The 19938-nt window shown below is 40.6% G+C and overlaps 1 protein-coding gene across 1 annotated transcript in view; it reads left to right on the top strand.

The window, feature by feature from the left end:
• The first annotated feature begins 220 nt into the window (after positions 1-220).
• The window catches only part of MYO16 (myosin XVI), a 574226-nt gene continuing 554508 nt past the window's right edge, over positions 221-19938 (top strand). Inside the window, exon 1 of the mRNA XM_078070087.1 lies at positions 221-303. The gene's annotated coding sequence lies outside the window, so the exon portion shown is untranslated. The remainder of the gene's footprint in view (positions 304-19938) is intronic.

The raw sequence follows: 19938 nt of genomic DNA, 5'->3' as shown, positions 1-19938 counted from the left end.
GCCGGCGGGGCGCGCGGGGAGGGGCGAGTGTGGCCGCGGGTCCCGGAGGCGGGCCGAGCGAGCCCAGCCCACACCGGGCTCCGAGCGGCCGCGGCCAGCCTCCCTGCGGCCCGGCTGCGCGCACCGCGCCCGCCCCGAGCGTGCCGCGGCCCTGGGCGCAGGGGACCCGCGCCCCCGCCGCCCCCGCGCCCCGCCGCCCCCGCGCCCCGCCGCAGCCGCTCGCCCTCCGCAGCGCACCCGGAGCCAATCCCCGCGTTCGCGCCGCCGGCCGCGCGAGGCTCCCGTGGACCCTTCCCCAGCAAGGTAGGGCGGCGGCGGGGCTCCGGGCGCGCTCCCCAGCGCGGGGCAGTCGAACGAGCAGCCTCGCCCCGGGTGCAGAGGACGGCGGGGCGCCCATGCGCACCCCCCGCCCCGCGGCGCTGGCGACTCCGGGAGGGTGCCGGCTGCTCGCACCTACATCGCGGGCTCCCCAGCCCGAGTCCCAGCGTGGAGAGGGGGGCGTGGGGAGGACGCTGGCGGTCCTTTCCCGGGAGGGGGACGGGGAGGTGTGTGAACGCGGGCAGAGCGCAGAACGCCTGTGAACTCTGGACCCGGCCGAGTTGAGGCGACACTGGCAGTTTAGAGGGACCTGGGAGCCTGTCGTTGCTGCGGGAGACGGGAGGAGAGGCGCGGTCACCTACTCGACCGCTCCTGGGGGCGGCGGGGGGCCGTCTTCCTTCTCTTTTTCCTTTGGGGATGAAAAAGAGCGACTACTTCAGAGAACAAAGATGTAGGGGTGAAGGTGGGCTCCCTGGCTGTGGCCTCTTGCCCTGATCCCACTGACCCCTGACCGCGACCCCCGCCGGCCAGGGTCCGCTCCATTGTCCTGGAGGCCCGGCCGCCACACGGTGGGCCAAGTCCGCGGGGCAGCGGGGTACCCATCCGGGGCTGCTCGCGGCTCCTGCTCCCCTCGGCCTCCGCCCACCTTCCCTGGCTGGGTAAAACCCACCAGCTCGGTGCAAGTGCTGGGTTTAACTGGCACCTTGTACGCCCCCGAAAGGAAATGGAGATGATTTTCATCAAGTTCTCTCGGCGTATCTGTCATTACTGAGAAGCGGTAGCTACTCGCTCGAGCCTCAGAGCTCTGTTTGGGGGACTGAGCCAGTGCATTTAAATTGGGTGTTAATCATTTGCCACCTGGTAGAATTATTTAGCCATTGGAAGAGAAGGGCTTGTGTTTTGCTCAGCAGGGCCAAGTAAAACTTAGCTGTTCTGAACCGGCCAAAGGAGCCAGGGAGCAGAAAGGCAGGCGCAAAGGCGGTCTTGGTTCTGCCCAGCGCAGGAGCTCCCGGGGAAGCGGGGATCCTGCTTGGCTTTCTTTGAGAATCTGGGGAAATGTTTGGAGTCTCTGTTCGGGAGAAGGTTAAAATGCCTCGCGCATGTTTACCAGGCGTTCTTGGGGTACTTATGAAGCTCCCGCAATCTATCCATGCGTCTTCTAGTGATTTTCACTTAGAATGAAGAGTAAGAACAAGAGACCTCCAGATCATCCATGAGCTCCGGAAATCAAAGCCACACGACTGAGGACAGGGCACCCCGCAGACCTACCTGGACCATCAAGTTTCCTCTTGATGGACTACATTAAATTTTGCTCTTGATGTTTTAAAAGTTTTTGAAGGTAATTTGTCAACCCTGAGTTAAGGGTCCTCCAAAGCATGTCAGGTTGTCTGTTTGAAGTTTAGTTTATTAAAATTATGCAAGCATATGTAACATGTGCTGGACATTAACAGCTATGGTCCCTTGCCACAGGTAACCAACCTGTGTGAGTCTATGAGGTTTATGTTTGATGGACTTTTTGGAAACCAGAATATATGACACTGCTTTAGAGATAGTGTTAATATGCCCCAGGGGTATATCACTTGCTATACAAATCATCCAGAGTGTGATATTTACTCGCAGAAGGAAAAATAAGTTTAATCAGTAAAATTTCATGCAGAGGGCATAATGCTATAGTTCAGTTTATCTGTGTCCTTTGAGAATTGGGGGAGTGAAATTTGTTCAGCACATACTAAAATACTAAAGTATTTTATTTTGCATGTGAAATAATACTGTAAAGATTTTCCCTCCCTCTGATCTGAGAATGCTTGAAGACACAAGCTCTAGTAGATAGTGTGGCAGGCCATTCATGTGATGAATGCTTATGGGATCCTAATATATATGTGTACGTATATGTGTGTACATAACTTGCAGGTCATTTAATGTGTTGAAACATTTGCATGAGTGAGAAAATATATTTCACTGGAACTGGGATATTTAGAGATGGTAGTTCTTTATATTTGACCTGTGGTGAGCAGAGCACCTCAAATACATATCTGCCTTTTTGGGATCTTCTCATCATAGCAGAGGACCCAGAGGACCTGCGTCATGTTTTCAAGGGCAGAGAGCTAGATCTAGGCAAGGTTTTTGGGCCTTGGTCTTTCTACCAAACAGGAGCATCGGACAGGTGGGAAGGAAGAGGGTTTGATCATAACCCCCTGAGAGGGAGACACATGGGGCAAACCTTGGGGAGATGGTATATTTTAACAGCAGTGATAAATCTCTTCTTCTCTCCTCACCTCTTTCTCCTATGGTTCTCCCCCCAACTCTTGTGGCCACTCCTCTGTTCTGGGTTCTTCTCTGTACTAGAAATAACACATCGTTCTATACGAGTTTCAGAGAGCAAAGGCTGAGCATGTCAAGCGAACAGGAAACCTTTAAATGAAAATTACTTATTTAGTTTAAAAATGCATATACTTTACCCATATGGATTAAAGAAAAAAGGGCCAGGTAGTGAAAAAAAAGATGATTTTCACCCAAGGTGCATTGAGGGGTGGAAGCAGTCATAGGAAGTCAAGTGTCTTTACCCTCAGAGATTGAGAAGCTCCCAGTAGCAACTGGGCCACTTGTGAGTTGTTTTCTCACCTGGGCTCTCCCCTGATCTTCTCAACTGCCCCTGGAAGGTGAGTGTAGACATGGCCACTCCTTTGACATTCCCAATTTCCCTTTCCTGAATCTGTTCCTTCTCCCTGTGGAGATGCCCCCAGGCAAAATTCAGTGCCCTTCCAGAGCCTCCCTACTGGTGGGTGATTATCACATTGTTTGTGTTCTGTCTCAAGTCTTTTCCCAGTGCCTTTACAGTCTCCTGCCTGGGGTGTGACCCTCCATATGGATCCAGTTTATGCTTTTAGAATATTGAACCAAGGGGTGCTTGGGTGGCTCAGTTGGTTAAGCGTCTGCTTCTGCTCAGGTCATGATCCCCTCGGGAACCTGCCTCTCCCTCCCGTCGCCACTGAAATCAGGCACTTCTACTCACTGGCCTCTTTAAGCAGCTACTTTTTTTCAGAGAAATGTGTGAATGATTTTTAGACCGTGAGAAGTGATAAAAATGCATTAACAGTTCTGTTGTGACATTTCCTGAGAATGAGCAGTCATTCAAGTACACAGAGATTTAGGTGTGTGCTCCCTGGGCTCCCTAACTCCCCCCAACCTGGTAGGAGTAGATTTCCTGAGCCGTTCCTAGAGTGCGGGCTGGGACACAGGACACAGCCCTGAGCGACTTCCAGGAGCTCCGTGTCTAAGAGCCACTGTGCCAAGGGCGCTCAGGAGTTCACACCTCAACTCCTCCAGCCAGCTAGAATCGCCTGTCTTTCCCAACACAGAGAGCAGTCTGCAGAGATTTTCCTACTTGCCTATTCTCGCGTTTGATTACAGTAACGAGGAACACCTCACAGTAAATCAGGCCGTTGGTTCTAAGGAAGTGTAGATCCACATTATCTAACTGTAACTAAAAGTAGACAGAGACAAAGTGATGCTATTTTCTTTTTCTTTTTTCTTTTTTAAGATTTTATTTATTTGTGAGAGAGAGAATGAGAGACAGAGAGCATGAGAGGGAGGAGGGTCAGAGGGAGAAGCAGACTCCCTGTTGAGCAGGGAGCCCGATGCGGGACTCGATCCTGGGACTCCAGGATCATGACCTGAGCCGAAGGCAGTCGCTCAACCAACTGAGCCACCCAGGCGCCCAAAGTGATGCTATTTTCTGACAGATGGTAGATTTCAAGTGGCAGGATCCTATCAACTGATTTTATTTTATATTCTGGGCGGAATGACAATACTTTCTGTGTAACTGTGTTAAAAAGAGCAATTTTAAATGCCATGGTCTTTAGGATTCCTGCAGTGTGCTTGTTTCTGTGGATATGGAGGGAGCTGGGGTAGAGTCTGCACCAGTTTACTCCCCTTCATGAGAGTTTCTCTGCGCCCATGGCCTTCCAGCTTCCATTCAGACCCTGCTGCAGAAACTCACCTGCACCCTTATCCCTCAGCCCCAAGGGCATTTGACAGCAGGCTCTCACCTCTTAGCTGCTCCTGGTTCCTTTGTCCCCTGTCCGCCTGATGTGGCTCCCCATGCTGTCCCTTGCCACCCGCTTGCTTCTCCCCTGTCCATGTTGCATGAGGGTCCCTCTCCACCCTCCCCCTGCACGCAGCTCCAGCCCTGCAGTTCCAGCGCCTCCTCCTGGGGTACTTTCTGGCCTGAATCTGCCTGCGGGACCTCTTACCTGGATGTCCCCTGCCTGCCTGACTTCAGCGCCCCAAGGAGAGTTCAGAATATGTTCCTCTCTCCAGGTCGCCTCTCTCATTCCTGCGCATCTCCCCCGCCCCAGGGGTGGAAGCCCCATGGCTGGCCCTCCTCACCCGCTCTTCCCTCCCCAACCCCACTGCCCCTTCCCTGGGTCCCCAGGGAGTCTCAGTTTATCTGGTAGACATTGCTGAGAGGAGTCTTCTTCTTCATTCTGACCTCTTATGCCCAGGCTTAGTCAAGTCTTCATCTCCTGCCAGGGCTCAGGGATCAGTTGCTAACTTGCTATTCCAGGCTGTCCCCTCAGATCCTGTGACAGATGCCAGAGCGATTTATCTTAAATGCCAATTTGGCCACGAGGCCTCTTGCTGCAAGTGACGTCCTGTTCCACAGCACCGTGTGCATGCGCCTCTGCACAACGTGGTCCTCCTTGACCCCCTCCTGCCCACCCCGCAGCCTCCTCTCCTCAGTCCCAACTCCCATCTGCTACCTTGGACGACACTGAGGTGCATGTAGTTTCCCACCCAGAATTTAACGTTTCCTAACGCATAGACTTTATTCATTCTCCTGCCTGTTGGGAACGTGCTTCTCCCTCTGTTCAGCTGGAGTCAGATGCAGAACACCTTTCTCCAATCACCCTCACCCCATAGATGTTCCTCTTTTGGCATCTCCTTACTGCACACACGTCATGGGCTTGTCCTTAGCGCCACCTGCTCTGTTTGAACGTCTGACTTCCTGCTACACGTCCTGGTGCATCTCTGTGTGTGTGTAGCTTGGTAGATGTTCTAGGACTGGATTAGATGTAAGCACTGCAAAAGCCAAGCTGCTTCGAGCCCTGGAAATGCCCTTTGGAGATTCCGGCCCCGACCGCGCCCTGCGCGCCTCACATTTTACTGTGACCCTTGTCTCTGCCACCACCCCAGACCCTGCCCCACAGACCCCTCTGACTGTGTCCTTCACTCTCCCATGAAAATCATCTGCTGATCTTACAGATAAGGAAGAGAAACCTAGAGAGACGGAGTAATTTATTCAGAGTTACACTGCTAGCTCGGGATAGATGAGGACTTGCATAAAGGTCTGGTTATTAATCCTGTGCTCTTGTCACTAAGCAGAAATCCAGGTTCTTTCTTTTTAAGAGAGGACCATTTTTTTTTTTTCCTTTTTGGCTTCTTGAACAAGTGCCATACAGAAGACCCTCTACAGCCAGGGGCAGCCAGCTGTAGGCCGGGGGCCAAGTATAACCTGTGGTTGGTTTGTGTGGCAGGCTGTGAGCTACACGTTTCATTTGCAAAGGAGAGCAGAAACAAGACAATGCAACCCAACACAGCACAACAAAGAAGGTGTGAGCCACTGAGACCCTATGGCCCTCCTAGCCTAAAATATGCGCTCTCTTGCCCTTTGCAGAAGATAACTGCCGAGCTTGATCCAAGGGAACGATGGGGCCTAAAGGTCATGTTCAGTGTAATTTATGTGGAAACTGACTTTGGTGAATAATCATCATCCCCCCAAAAACTGGACATTTAAAAAATTAGTTGTAGATTTGCTGCATTTTAAGAAGAAAAAAAATGAAGGCAGAACCCATATTTCATGCATTGGATGAATTGTGTTCGTGCTTGTTTCGTATCCTTCTCCTTTACCCACACGTGATTACCATGGTAGACATCATCACTATTACATAATGTAAGTAAAATAAGTCAGGTATGTCCCCCCAGAATTGCTGGGGGCATTTTTGGTTAAAAAATATGATTGAAGGTATGGATAAAGGTGAGTTTGATGTTCAAATTCTCATAAGCTAAATTGAATTAAATAAATTGCATAAAAATAGGCATTTGAATATATTCTTTTTCTATAACTGAAATGTTGAATGCCTTCTTTTCACTTTTATTACTAGAATTAGTGTTTTAAAAATAAACTTGGTAGGTTAAAGTCTCTGGCATGTGGCACTGTATGCCTTTAATGAACACATTTGAAATATTAAATAATTCCTTTAAGAATGATAAAGTCTTATTCAGGCGTACTCATTTTCTTTCTAATTTAGATTCTTGGTTATAAGCAGTTCAGTTATATGTGGTTGAGAGTCCCTGGGTAGAAATCATTCCATGAGCTCTCCAATCTTCCTTTAAAAAGTCTATTAATATGCCTTTTATCTTTATGATTTGGGACAGCGAGTCATTAACTTTACATTTATTTCCAGTGATTTAAAACTAAATGCAAGAACAAGACAAAAGAACTTTGGGATAAGAAATAAAGAAATTTCATAGAATGGAATACCGAGGAAGATATTTTATACAGGCTGGAGCTGTGTTCATTTTATAGTGTGTAGAAAGAGACAAGTCACAGTTTTCTGGAGTGAAACAAAGACATTTCTCAGGAAAGGGGTTTGCTGAAGCAATATATCCATGAGAGTTCAAATAAGGATGGTAAGTAGAGTTTTCCTAATATAGGTGATAAAAGAGGCATCGAGGCAGGAAATTGCAGTCATAAGACATAGTATGAATATACAGTAAGTGTAAGAGGTCAATGAGGAGGTGACCTTGAGGTGGGCAAGCATATGTTGGAATTCCAGATCTGCTTCTCACTCCTCTGGCACCACGAGTAAGTGGGAAAACCTTTCTACACTTCATGTGTGAAATGGGGTAAACAAAGTGGCTGCCTTGTAGGGTAAAATGCGAGATTAAATGAGATACAGTTTCTTGGACCCGCTTAGCTCGGAGCTTATCACTGGGCAGGAGCTCTGTCAATTCAGGCGGTGTCATCCTGCCTGAAGAAGACAGCAGTGTGCTCGGACTTCGGCCGAAGTTTCCTTCTCAGAAAGTCTAGGTGACTTAATTAAACAAGTTGGAGTGCTTTCTAAAAATGTACCATTCAAGTGCTGTGATGGACTTGGACTTGAATCTACTTACTAAGTAAGAACTTGTTGGTGACATAAACGTGGCAGAACCACTGGAGAAAATGATCTCACTAGCTTGTTTTGTACTATGTTGAAATAGTCTGGTGCCTAGTGGATCCTAAGAGAGTGGATTTTGAAATGCTGGGAGAGAGGAGCCCAGGGGATGGACAGAGACTGTAAAATCAGATGTGGGGTGGGAGATTCTACAAAGCAGCGTCATGGCTCTGCAGTCACGTATGGTCATTACGAGGAAGCAAAAGAAGGCACAGGAATGGCACATCACTCCCTAGGGTCTACCTGTGAGGTGACACTTAGCGAGGACGTGCATACGGGCTGTAGAGGGAGCAGGTGTCCAAGCAAAGTGAAAAACAGTAACATGAACCCATAAGAAGACTGTCAGGACTGAACCTCATCATGAGGGCGGGTTTGGAAAAAAATGCTGAAGACAACGAACAGGCTCTTCTTGCAATGTTTAGAATAAGAAGAGCAAGGCCGTGTTCAGCCTCTGCTTGGGACTAATGGTGTAAAAAGTAAAGATCATGTAAAGATGGATCTCCTCATTGTCGTTTTGGTCCCCGTCCTCTAAATCAAAGAGAATGAGCTTAAACAAGGAAAATAAATCAGAATCTTGGACCAAAGCCCAAGATAGATGAGGATATTAAGACAGAAATTCGTGTATTTCTTTTAAGTGCATTCAGGTGAAGCTCAGGTGAGTCGAATGCCAGGGTACAGAAAGAACTGCAGGTGTGTGAATGAGGATGTCCTTGACAATCATGGGACATGATGGAGAATGGCCAAAACCTTGGAGAACTGGGCAGGTCAGATGTCCTGAGCTTCATAGAATATCCTAGAAGCCGTAGATTGGTATATAGATTCCCATCAACAATAATACATTATAATATTATGTACACACACTCATCACAAATTTTAAACCACAAGAAAAACACAAGGAACCAGAATAGTTCACAAAAGTCAGTCATTACAAACTCACCTGACTACTTATTTGAAAAGCCAGTTACAATGAATGCTTCGCTTTGCTCATCTATAAAATTAGGTCAATTAATTTCTTTTTTTTTTTTTTAAAGATTTTATTTATTTATTTGAGAGAGAGAATGAGATACAGAGAGCATGAGAGGGGGGAGGGTCAGAGGGAGAAGCAGACTCCCTGCTGAGCAGGGAGCCCGATGTGGGACTCGATCCCGGGACTCCAGGATCATGACCTGAGCCGAAGGCAGTCGCTTAACCAACTGAGCCACCCAGGCGCCCCAGGTCAATTAATTTCTAAGGTTCGTATTTATTAGTATTTATATTGAAGTTTAGTTTGATTTTTTTTTTTTTGCTTTACGTGGTGTTAGTTGTTTTTTTTTTTATTGTGGCAAAACACACATAACAGAAAGTTTATGACCATAACCATTTTTAAGTAGATAGCAGTGCTAATTGTTGTGCAACAGATCTCTAGAAGTTTTTCCTGTTGTACAACTGAAATCCTGTCCTCATTGAACAAGAGCTTCTAATTTCCCTCCCCTGCCTGCGACCCTTGCAACCACATCCCACTTTCTGCCTGTGAGTTGGACTATCTTAGATACCTCATATAAACAGAATCATGCCGTATTTATCTTTTTGTGACTGTTACTTCACTGAGCATAGTGTCCTCAAGGTTCATCCGTATTTTGTAGCATTTGACAAGATTTCCTTTTTTTCTTAAGGCTCAATAATATTCCATTGTTCGTATGCACCACATTTTGTTTATCCATTGATCCATCAATGGACAGTTAGGTTTCTTCTGCCTTTTGGCAACCGTGAATAATGCTGCGGTAAATATGGATATGCAAATGTCTCTTTGAGATCCCGTTTTCAATTCTGTTTGTGATATATATCTTGAAAGGGGATTACGGTGTCATATGATAATTCTATTTTTAATTTTTTCCAGCTTTATTGAGATGTAATTGACATATAAGATTGTGTGAATTTAAGGTGTACAGAGAAGTGATTTTATATGTGTATATATTGCAAAACGATTACTGCAACATAATTAACACATCCATCACCTTATATAGTTAAAATTTTGCATGTGTGTGTGTGGTGAGCACTTTAAAAATCTACCTCTTATTTACAAATGATAGTACATACTTATTACTTATACATAATATAGTATTGTTAACTATAGTCACCATGCTGTACATTACATCCCCTTTGCTGTGCAGAAATTTTTAAGTTTGCTTTAGTCTCATTTGTTTATGTTTGCTTTTTTGTTGTCTGTGTTTTTGGTGTTATATTCAAGATATCACTGCCAAATCCAATGTCATGAAGCTTATCTTGTTTTCTTCTGGGAGTTTTGTAGTTTCAAAGCTATGTTTTTAATCTATTTTGAGTTGGTTTTTATATATGTTGTAAAATAAGGATACAACTTCATTCTTTTGCATGTGGGCATTTGGTTTTCCCAGCACCAATTGCTCAAGAGACTATCTTTCCCCTATTATGTAGTGTTGGCACCCTCACTGAAGATCATTTGGCCATGTACGTGAGGATTTATTTCTGGGCTCTGTATTCTGTTCTGTTGGCCTATTCATCTGTCTTTATGCCAGTACTATTCTGTTTTGATCATTATAGCTTTGTAATATATTCTGAAACTAGAAGAATGAAATTTCTAGTTTCTTCTTTGTCAGGATTGTTTTTGCTCTGGGCAAAAAGATGCCCGAATTCTGTGAATTTTAGAATAGTCTTTTTATTGGTGTCAAATGCCATTGAGGGGGCACCTGGGTGGCTCAGTCAGTTAAGTGTCTGCCTTCGACTCAGGTCATGATCCTAGGGTCCTGGGGGCTCGATCTCAGAAGGGGGCCTGCTTCTCCCTCTCTCTTTGCCCCTCTCCCTGTTTGTGCTCTCTCTCTCTGTCAAATAAATAAATAAAATCTTAAAAAAATGCCATTGAGATTTTTATAGAGACTGCATTAAATCTATAGATCACTTTGGGTAATATGGACATTTTATAATCTTAAGTCTTCCAATCCATCAACATGGGTTGTCTTTCCATTTATTTATGTCTTCTCTAATTTTTTTCAACAATATTTTATAGTTTTCAGAGTACAGGTCTTTCACTCCCTTGGTTCAGTTTATTCCTAAGTATCTTATTCTTTTTGGTGCTATTGTAAATGGGATTGTTTCCTTAATTTTCTTTTAAAAGTTTTCATTCCTAGTGTATAAAAACACAACTGATTTTTATTTGTTGGTTTTGTATCCTGAAAATTTGCTGAAAACTATTAGTTCTAATAGTTTTTTTTTTTTTTGGTGGAATCTTTAGGGTTTTTACATAGAAGGGCAGGGCATGTTGTCTGTGAACAGAGATAATTTAACTTCTTCCTTTCCAGTTTGGATATTTTTGATTTCTTTTTCTTGTCTAATTGCTCTGGCTAGGATTTCCAGTACTGTGTTGAATAGAAGGAGTAAGACTGGGGTTCCTTACCTTCTGCCTGGTCTTAGAGGAAAAGCTTTCAGTTTTTCACCATTGCATATGATGTTAGCTGTAGGCTTTTCACATATGATTTTTAAAAAAATATTGTGGGAATTTCCTCCTATTCCTAGTTTGTTGAGCATTTTTTTATGAAATGGTGTTGAATTTTGTCAGATGCTTTTTCTGTCATTTGAGATGATCATGTGAATTTTGCCCTTTGTTCTACTAATGGGGTGTATTAAATTAATAGATTTTCAAATACTGAAGTGTTCTTGCATCCCAGGAGTAAATCCCACTTGGTCATGGGGTATATTGATTTTAATGTGCTGCTGAATTTAGTTTACTAGTATTTTTTTGAGGATTTTTCACCAGTGTTTACCATGGATATTGGTCTGTAGTTTTCTTTTATTGTGGTATCTTTGGCTTGGTATCAGGGTAGCCTCATAAAATGAGATTGGAAGTGTTTCTTCTTCTTCAGCTTTTTGGAAGAATTTGAGAAGGATTGGCATTAATTCATCTTTAAATGCTGGATAGAATTCTCCAGTGAAGCCATTTGGCCCTGGGCTTTTCTTTGTTCGGAGGTTATGATTACTAATTTGATCACTTTACTGGGTATAGTTCAGCTCAGATTTTGTATTTCTTCTGGGTTTAGCCTTGGTGTGTTTTATATTTTAGGAATTTATTCATTTCTGCTATGTTGGCATGCAATTGTTCATAGTAGTCCTTTATAATCCTTTTTATTTCTGTGGCATCAGCTGTTGTATCAACTCTTCAGTTCTGGCTTGACTGAAAACGTGACTTTTCTTCACGTTTTTCCCTTAGTCTAGCAAAAAATTTCTCAGTTTTGTTGATCTTTTCAAAGCCCAACTCTTAGTTTCATTCACGTTATTTTTTTTTTCTGTTCTCCATTTTATTTATTTATTTGAATCTTTATTATTTCCTTTCTTCTGCTAATTTTTGGCTTGGTTTATTTTCTAGTTTCTTGATGTGTAAAGTTAGGTTATTGATTCCAGATCTTTCCGCTTTTTGAATGTAGGTGTTTACTGCTATTAACTTCTCTCTTGGTACAGACTTATTGTATCCCATAGGTTTCGTGTATTGTGTTCTCATTTTTATTTGTCTCAAGATATTTTCTGTTTTCTATTTTCCTTTGTGAAGTTTTCTTAGACTCATTGTTTTTCAAGAGTGTGTTGTTCAATTTCCACATATTTATGAATGCTCCAGTTATTTTTCTATTACTGATACTTAGTTTAATTCTATTGTTGTCAGAAAATATACTTGGTATGATTTCATACCAATACTCTTAATTTTTTTTTAATATTCTCACACTTTTAAGACTCGTTTTGTGGTCTAATATGTCCTAATATGTGATTTATCCTGAAGAATGTTCCATGTACACTTGAGAAGAGTGTGTATTCTACTGTCGTTGGGTGGAATGTTCCATATGTCTGCTAGGAATTGGTCTTTAGTGTTCAAGTTCTCTCATTTCTTATTGATCTTCTGTCTGGTTGTTCTAGTCATTATTGAAAGTGGGGTTGTGTTAGGGTTAAAGAAAGAAAAGGAAATTTTTTGTCAATAATTGGGTCATGTGATTATAGAGGCTGTGAAGTCTCATGATATGCTCTCTGCAAACTAAAGGCCTAGAAAAGCTGGTGATGTAATTCATCATACTGAGTCCTATAGCCTGAGAACCAGGAGAGCTGATGGTATAAATCCTACTCCAAGGGCAGAAGATGAAATGAGATGTTCCATTTCAGTGAAGCAGGGAAAAAAAAACAAGGATAAATTCCTCCTACTTCTGCCTTTTGTTCTCTTCAGTACTTCAGTGGATTGGATGATGCCAAACCATGCTGGAGAGGGCAATCATCTACTTTCTGAGTCCGCCAATTAAAATTCTAATCTTATCTGGAAACACCTGCACAGACATAACCAGAAACAATGTTTGATCTGGGAACCCCATGACCCATTCAAATTAACACATAAAATGAACCATCACATGAGGTATTGAAATCTCCTGCTGCCTTTGTGTTATAATCTATTTCTGCCTTAGATTATGTCACTTTTTTCCAAGTGTTTGGATGCTCTGATGTTTAGGTGTACATATAGTTATAATTATATATTCCTGGTGAATTGACCCTTTTGCCATTATATAATGTCTTCTTTGTCTTTTTTGACCGTGCTTGACTTCATGCCTGCTTCAGCTGCTGTAAATAGGGCTGCTCCTACTCTGTTTTGGTTGCTATTTGGATGGATTATCTTTTCCTAGCTTTTCACCTTTAGCCTATGTGTGTCCTTACATCTAAAATGAGTCTGCTTTTTAAAATCCATTCAACTACTTTATGGTTTTTGTTTGGAGAATTTAAACCATTTACATATAAAGTAGTTATTGACAGGGAAGGACTTACTATTGACATTTTGTTAAGTGTTTCCTGTATATATTATAGCTGTTTTGTTCTTCTTTTTCCTTTCTTGCTGCCTTCCTTTATGTTTTGTTGATCTTTTGTAGTGACATAGTTTCCTTTGTGATTTTCTTTTGTATATCTTCTATTGTTTTTTTCCTTTGTGGTTTCCATGAGGATTACATAAAATGTCTTATAGTTATGTAAAAAAGAACTAATCAGAGATGAAGAACACAATAAATGAAATTAAAAATACACTTGATGGAATAGATAGCAAGCTGGAAGAAGCAGAGGAACGAATTAATGAACTAAAAGACAGAGTAATGGAAGGTAGTCAAGCTGAACAAATGAGAGAAAAAAGAATTATGCAAAATGAGAATAGACTTAGGGAACTCAGTGGTTCTATCAAGTGCGGTAACATTTGTTTTATAGGAGTCCCAGAAGGAGAAGAGAGAGAAAACGGGGCAGAGAATTTATTTGAAGAAATAATAGCTGAAAACTTCCCTAATTTAGGGAAGGAAACAGATATCTAGATCCAGAAGGCACAGAGATCCCCTCAAAAAATCAACCCAAGGATGTTCACATTAAGACATATAGTAATCAAAATGGCAAAAAAGTAGTGATAAAAAAAATTAAAAGCAGCAAGAGAAAAGAAGGGAGTTACATACAAGGGAATCTTCATAAGGCTATCAGTGGGTTTTTTTTAGCAGAAACTGCATGACAGAAGGGAGTAGCATGACATATTCAAGGTCTTAAAAGGGAAAAATGTACAGCTAAGAATAATCTGTTTAGCAAAGGTGTCATTCAGAATAGAAGGAGAGATAAGGGAACTCCTGGCTGGCTCAGTCAGTGGAGCACACAACTCTTGATCTCAGGGTTGTGAGTTCAAGCCCCACACTGGGTGCAGCAATTACTTAAAAATAAAATCTTAAAAAAAAATGAAGGAGCGATAAGGAGTTTCCCAGACAAACAAAAACTAAAGCAGTTTATGACCACTAAACCAGCTTTATAAGAAATACTAATGGGGACTCTTTGAGTGGAAAGGAAAAATTGTAAGTGAGAGTATGAAAAGCAGAAAACACAAAAGCAATAAAAATAAGTTTTTCTATGAAAAAACCAGTCAAGAGATTCACAAAATAAAAAGATGTAAAGTATGACACCATATACCTAAAATGTTGCGGGGAGAAGAGTAAAGAATGGGTTTAAACTTAAGCGACTGTCAACTTAATATAGACTGCAGTATGCACGACATGTCATACACAAACCTAATGGTAACCAAAAATCAAACCACTAATATGCAAAGAATAAAGAGAAAGGAATCCAAGTATATCACTAAAGAAAACCAACAAGCCATGAAAAAGAATAAGAGAAGAAAGGGTCAGAGAAACACTACAAAAATAACCACAAAACAAGTAAAATGGCAATACATATCCATATCTATCAATAGTTACTTTTAATAGAAATGGACTAAAAGCTCCAAACAAAAGACATAGGGGGACAGAGTGGATAAAAAAACAAAACCCATCCATATGCTGCCTATAAGAGACTAATTTTGACCTAAACACATCTCCAGATTGAAAGTGATGGGATGGAGAAACATTTATCATGCAACTGGATATCAAAAGAAAGCAGAAGTAGCAATACTTATATCAGACAAAAACCACTATAAAACAAACATTGTAACAAGATACAAAGAAGGACACTATATAATAATAAAGGAGACAATCCAAAAAGAAATAACAATTGTAAATATTTATGCACCCAACATGGAAGCACCCAAATACATAAAACAATAACAGACTTAAAGGAACTAACCAATAGTAATATAATATTAGGGGACCTCAACAAACCATGTACATTGATGGAAAGATCATCCAAACAGAAAATCCACAAAACAATGCCTTTGAATGACACCCTGGACCAGATGGATTTAACAGATATAATCAGAACATTCCATCCTTAAACAGTAGAATACACATTCTTTTCAAGTGTGCATAGAACATTCTCCAGAATACGTCACATATTAGGCCATAAAACAAGCCTCAACAAATTCAAAAAGATCGAAGTCATACCATACATCTTTTCTGACCACAACACCATGAAACTAGAAATGAAGAAAAAGTCTGGAGAGAACACAAACACACAGATGTTAAATAACATGCTATTAAACAATGAATGGGTCAACCAAGAAATCAAAGAAGAAATCAGAAAGTACATGGAAACAAATGAAAACGAAAACATAATGTTCCAAAACCTTTGTGATACAGCAGAAGTGGTTCTAAGAGGGAAGTTATAGCAATACAGGCCGACCTCAAGAAGCAAGAAAAATCTGAAATAAGCGACCTAATCTTACACCTAAAGGAGCTAGAAAAGCAACAAGCAAAACCTAAAACCAGCAGAAGGAAGGAAACAATAAAGATTAGAGCAGAAACAAATGATATAAACACAAAACAAAACAAACAAAAAAACCAGATCAGTGAAACCAGGAGCTGTTTCTTTGAAAAGAGCAACAAAATTGATAAATATCTAGCCATACTCTTAAAAAAAGGAGAAAGGACTCAAATAAGATCACAAATGGAAGAAGAGAAATAACAAAACAACACTACAGAACTGTAAGAATTTTTTGAAAACCTATATGCCAACAAAGTAGACAATGTAAAGGAAATGGATAAATTCCTGCAAACATATAATCTACCAAAACTGAAGCAGGAAGAAATAGAAAATTTGAACAGACTGATTATTAGCAAAGAAGATTGAATCAGTAATATAAAAGCTCCCAACAAACAAAAGTCCAGGACCAGATGGCTTCACAGGCGAATTCTACCAAACATTTTAAGAAAAGCTAATACCTGTTCTTCTCAAAATATTCCAATAAATAGAAGAGGAAGGAAAACTTCCAAATTCACTCTATGAGGCCAGCATTACCCTGATGCCATAATCAAATAAAGGCATCACAAAAAGTAGAACTACAGACCAATATCTCTAATGAACATAGATACAAAAATCCTCAACAGAATACTAGCAACTCATATCCAACAATACATTAAAAAAAAAAAAAAAATCACCACAATCAAGTGGGATTTATTCCTGGGATGCAAGAGTGGTTCAATATTTGCAAATCAGTCAATGTGATCCATCACATCAGTAGCAGAGAGGATAAAAACCATATGATCATTGCAACAGACACAGAAAAAGCATTTGACAAAGTACAACATTAATTCAGGATGAAAGCCCTCAACAAAGTAGTTTTATAGGGAACATACCTCAACATAATAATGATTATTTATGAAAAACCCACAGCTAACATCATCCTCAATGGGGAAAAACTGAGAGCTTTCCCCCTAAGGTCAGGAACAAGACAAGGATGTCCACTCTCACCACTTTTATTTAACATAAAAGTACTGGAAGTATTGGAAGTCCTACCCACAGCAGTCAGACAACAAAAAGAAATAAAAGGCATTCAGACTGGTAAAGAAAAAGTAATATTTTCGCTATTTTCAGATGACATGATACTACATATAGAAAACCCAAGAAAGTTCATCAAAAAACTACTGGAGCTGATAAATGAATTCGGCAAAGTCTCGGGATACAAAATCAATGTGCAGAAATCTGTTGCATTTCTTTACACCAATAATGAAGCAAAGAAAGAAAAATTAAGAAAACGATCCCATTTAAAATTGCACCAAAAATAATAAGATATCTAGGAATAAACTTTAACCAAAGAGGTGAAGGACATGTACTCTGAAAACTGTAAAACATTGGTCAAAGAAGGTGAAGATGACACAAAGGAATGGAAAGACATTCCATGCTCATGAATTGGAAGAAAAATTTGTTAAATTGTCTATGCTACCCAAAGCAATCCACAGATTTAATGTCATCGCTATCAAAATAGCAACAGCATTTTTCACAGAACTATAACCAACAATCCTAAAATTTATGTGGAACTACAGAAGACCCCAAATAAGCAAAGCAATCTTGAAAAAGAAAAGCAAAGCTGGAGTTATCACAATTCCAGATTTCAAGTTATATCACGAAGCTGTACTAATCAAAACAGTATGGTAGTGGCACAGAAATAGACACACAGATCAATGGAACGGAATAGGAAGTCTAGAAATAAACCCACAATTACATGGTCAATTAATCTTTTACAAAGCAGAAAGATTATCCAATGGAAAAAGACAGTCTCTTCAACAAATGGTGTTGGGGAAAGCTAGACAGCTACATGTAAAACAATGAAACTGGACCACTTTCTTAAACCATACACAAAAACAAACTCAAAATGGATTAAAGGCCTAAATGTGAGACCTGAAACCAAAAAATCCTAGAAGAGAGCACAGGCAGTGATTTCTCTGACACTGGCAGTAGCAACATTTGTCTAGATATGTCTTTTGAGGCAAGGGAAATAAAAGCAAAAATAAACTATTGGTACTACATCAAAATAAAAAGCTTCTACACAATGAAGGAAATAATCAACAAAACTAAAAAGCAACCTACAGAATGGGAGAAGATATTTGCAAATAATACATCTGATAAAGGGTTAGTACCAAAAATACATAAAGAACTTAAACAACTCAGCATCCAGAAAGCAAATAATCCAATTAAAAATGGGCAGAAGACATGAACAGACATTTCTCCAAAGAAGACATACAGATGGCCAACAGGCACAGGAAAAGATGCTCATCATCTCCCATCATCACGGAAATGCAAATGAAAAGTACAGTAAGGTATCACGTCACACCTGTCAGAATGGATAAAATAAAAAACACAAGAAATAGAGGTATTGACAAGGATGTGGAGAAAAAGGAATTGTATTGTTGGTGGGAATGCCAACTGTTGCAGCCACCGTGGAAAGCAGTATGGAGGTTCCTCAAAAAATTAAAAATAGAACTACCCTATGATCCAGTAATTGCACTACTGGGTATTTACCCCCAAAATACAAAAACACTAATTCAAAAGGATACATACACCCCTATGTTGATTGCAGCGTTATTACAATAGCCAAATTATGAAAGCAGCCTGAGTGTCCACTGATAGATGAATGGATAAAGAAGAGGTGGTATATATAATGGAAAAAAAAAAAAATATATATATATATATAATCCAGCCACAAAAAGAATGAAGTATTGCCCTTTGCAATGACATGGATGGAGCTAGAGAGTACAATGCTAAGTGAAATACCATATGATTTCACTTTATGTGGAATTTAAGAGACAAAACAAATGAGCAAAGGAAAGAGAGAGAGAGAGACCAAGAAACAGACTCTTAATTACAGAGAACAAACTGATGGTTACCAGAATGGAGGTTGGTGGGAGTACGGGGGATATGGGTGATGGGGATTAAGGAGTACACTTGTGATGAGCACTGGGTGATGTGTGGAATTGTTAAATCAGTATATTATACAACTGAAACTAATATAACACTATGTGTAAACTATTCTGGGATTTAAAAAAATCTTACAGTTATAACAACCTATTTTAAGCTGATAACTTTATAGAAAACCTCTACTCCTTTATATCTGCCCCTCCCCACATTTTGTGTTCTTGATGTCACAAATTAAATTTTTATGCTGTGTACCCATTAAGAAAATTTTATAGTTCTTTTTTATGTTTTGGTTTTTTGAGTTTTATACCATAATTAAAAGTGATTTATGCACCTTACAGTGTTATAGGATTCTGTGTTTGAGTATATACTTGCCTTTATCAGGGAGTTTTATATTTTCGTATGCTTTCCTTTTTATGTCAGCATTTGTCATTTCAATTTGAAGGACTTCTGTTAACATTTCTTGTAATGCAGTTCTAGTGGTAGTGCATCTCTCATCTTTTGTTTACCTGGGAAAGTCTATTTCTCTATTTCTCTTTCATATTTGCAGGATAGTTTTGTTGGGTATATTCTTAATTGGCAAGTTTTTTTTTTTTTTTTCTTATACTACTTTGAATATATTATCCTACTCTTTCCAGACATGTAAGATTTATCCTGGGAAATCTGCTGATAACATGAGAGCTCTCTGATGAGTCACTTTTCTCTTGCTATTTTCAGGATTCTCTTTTCACCATTGACTTTTGACAGTTTGATCATGTGTCTCAGTGTGGGTCTTTTGGCTTCATCCTCGTAGGGATCCATTGAACTTCTTGGATTTGATGTCCATTTCCTTCCTTAGACATGGGAAATTTTTAGCCAATATTTTTTTGGGATTCTTAGAAGAAAGACAAAGAAAGAAAGGGAGACAATTAGAGGATCTCTCTCTCTTTCTCTCTTTGGCTTTCTTCTAGGGATCCCATATGAATATATTGCTTTCCTTATAATGTCCCATATATCCCTTAGACTTTTTTCATTTTTCCTCATTCTTTTTTTCCCCTCTGACTCAAATATCATATTACCAGTTTTTGAGTTTTCTGATTCTTCTGCTTGACCAAGCGTGATGATGAACCTCTCTAGTGAATTTTCAGTTCAGTTATTATATTATTCAGCTTCATAATTTGTGTTTAGTTTTGTTTTTTAGTTTCTGTCTTCTGATGGTATTTTCATTCATCATTTTCCTGATTTTGTGTAGTTTTCTCTTTTTGTTCTCATTAAGCTCATTGAACTTCTTTAATGGGGCTATTCTGAATTC

Source organism: Halichoerus grypus, chromosome 4 (assembly GCF_964656455.1).
Source record: "Halichoerus grypus chromosome 4, mHalGry1.hap1.1, whole genome shotgun sequence".
NCBI lineage: Eukaryota > Metazoa > Chordata > Mammalia > Carnivora > Phocidae > Halichoerus > Halichoerus grypus.
The sequence above is the reverse complement of the archived record's forward strand: the minus strand, read 5'-3'. Positions and strand labels throughout refer to the sequence as shown.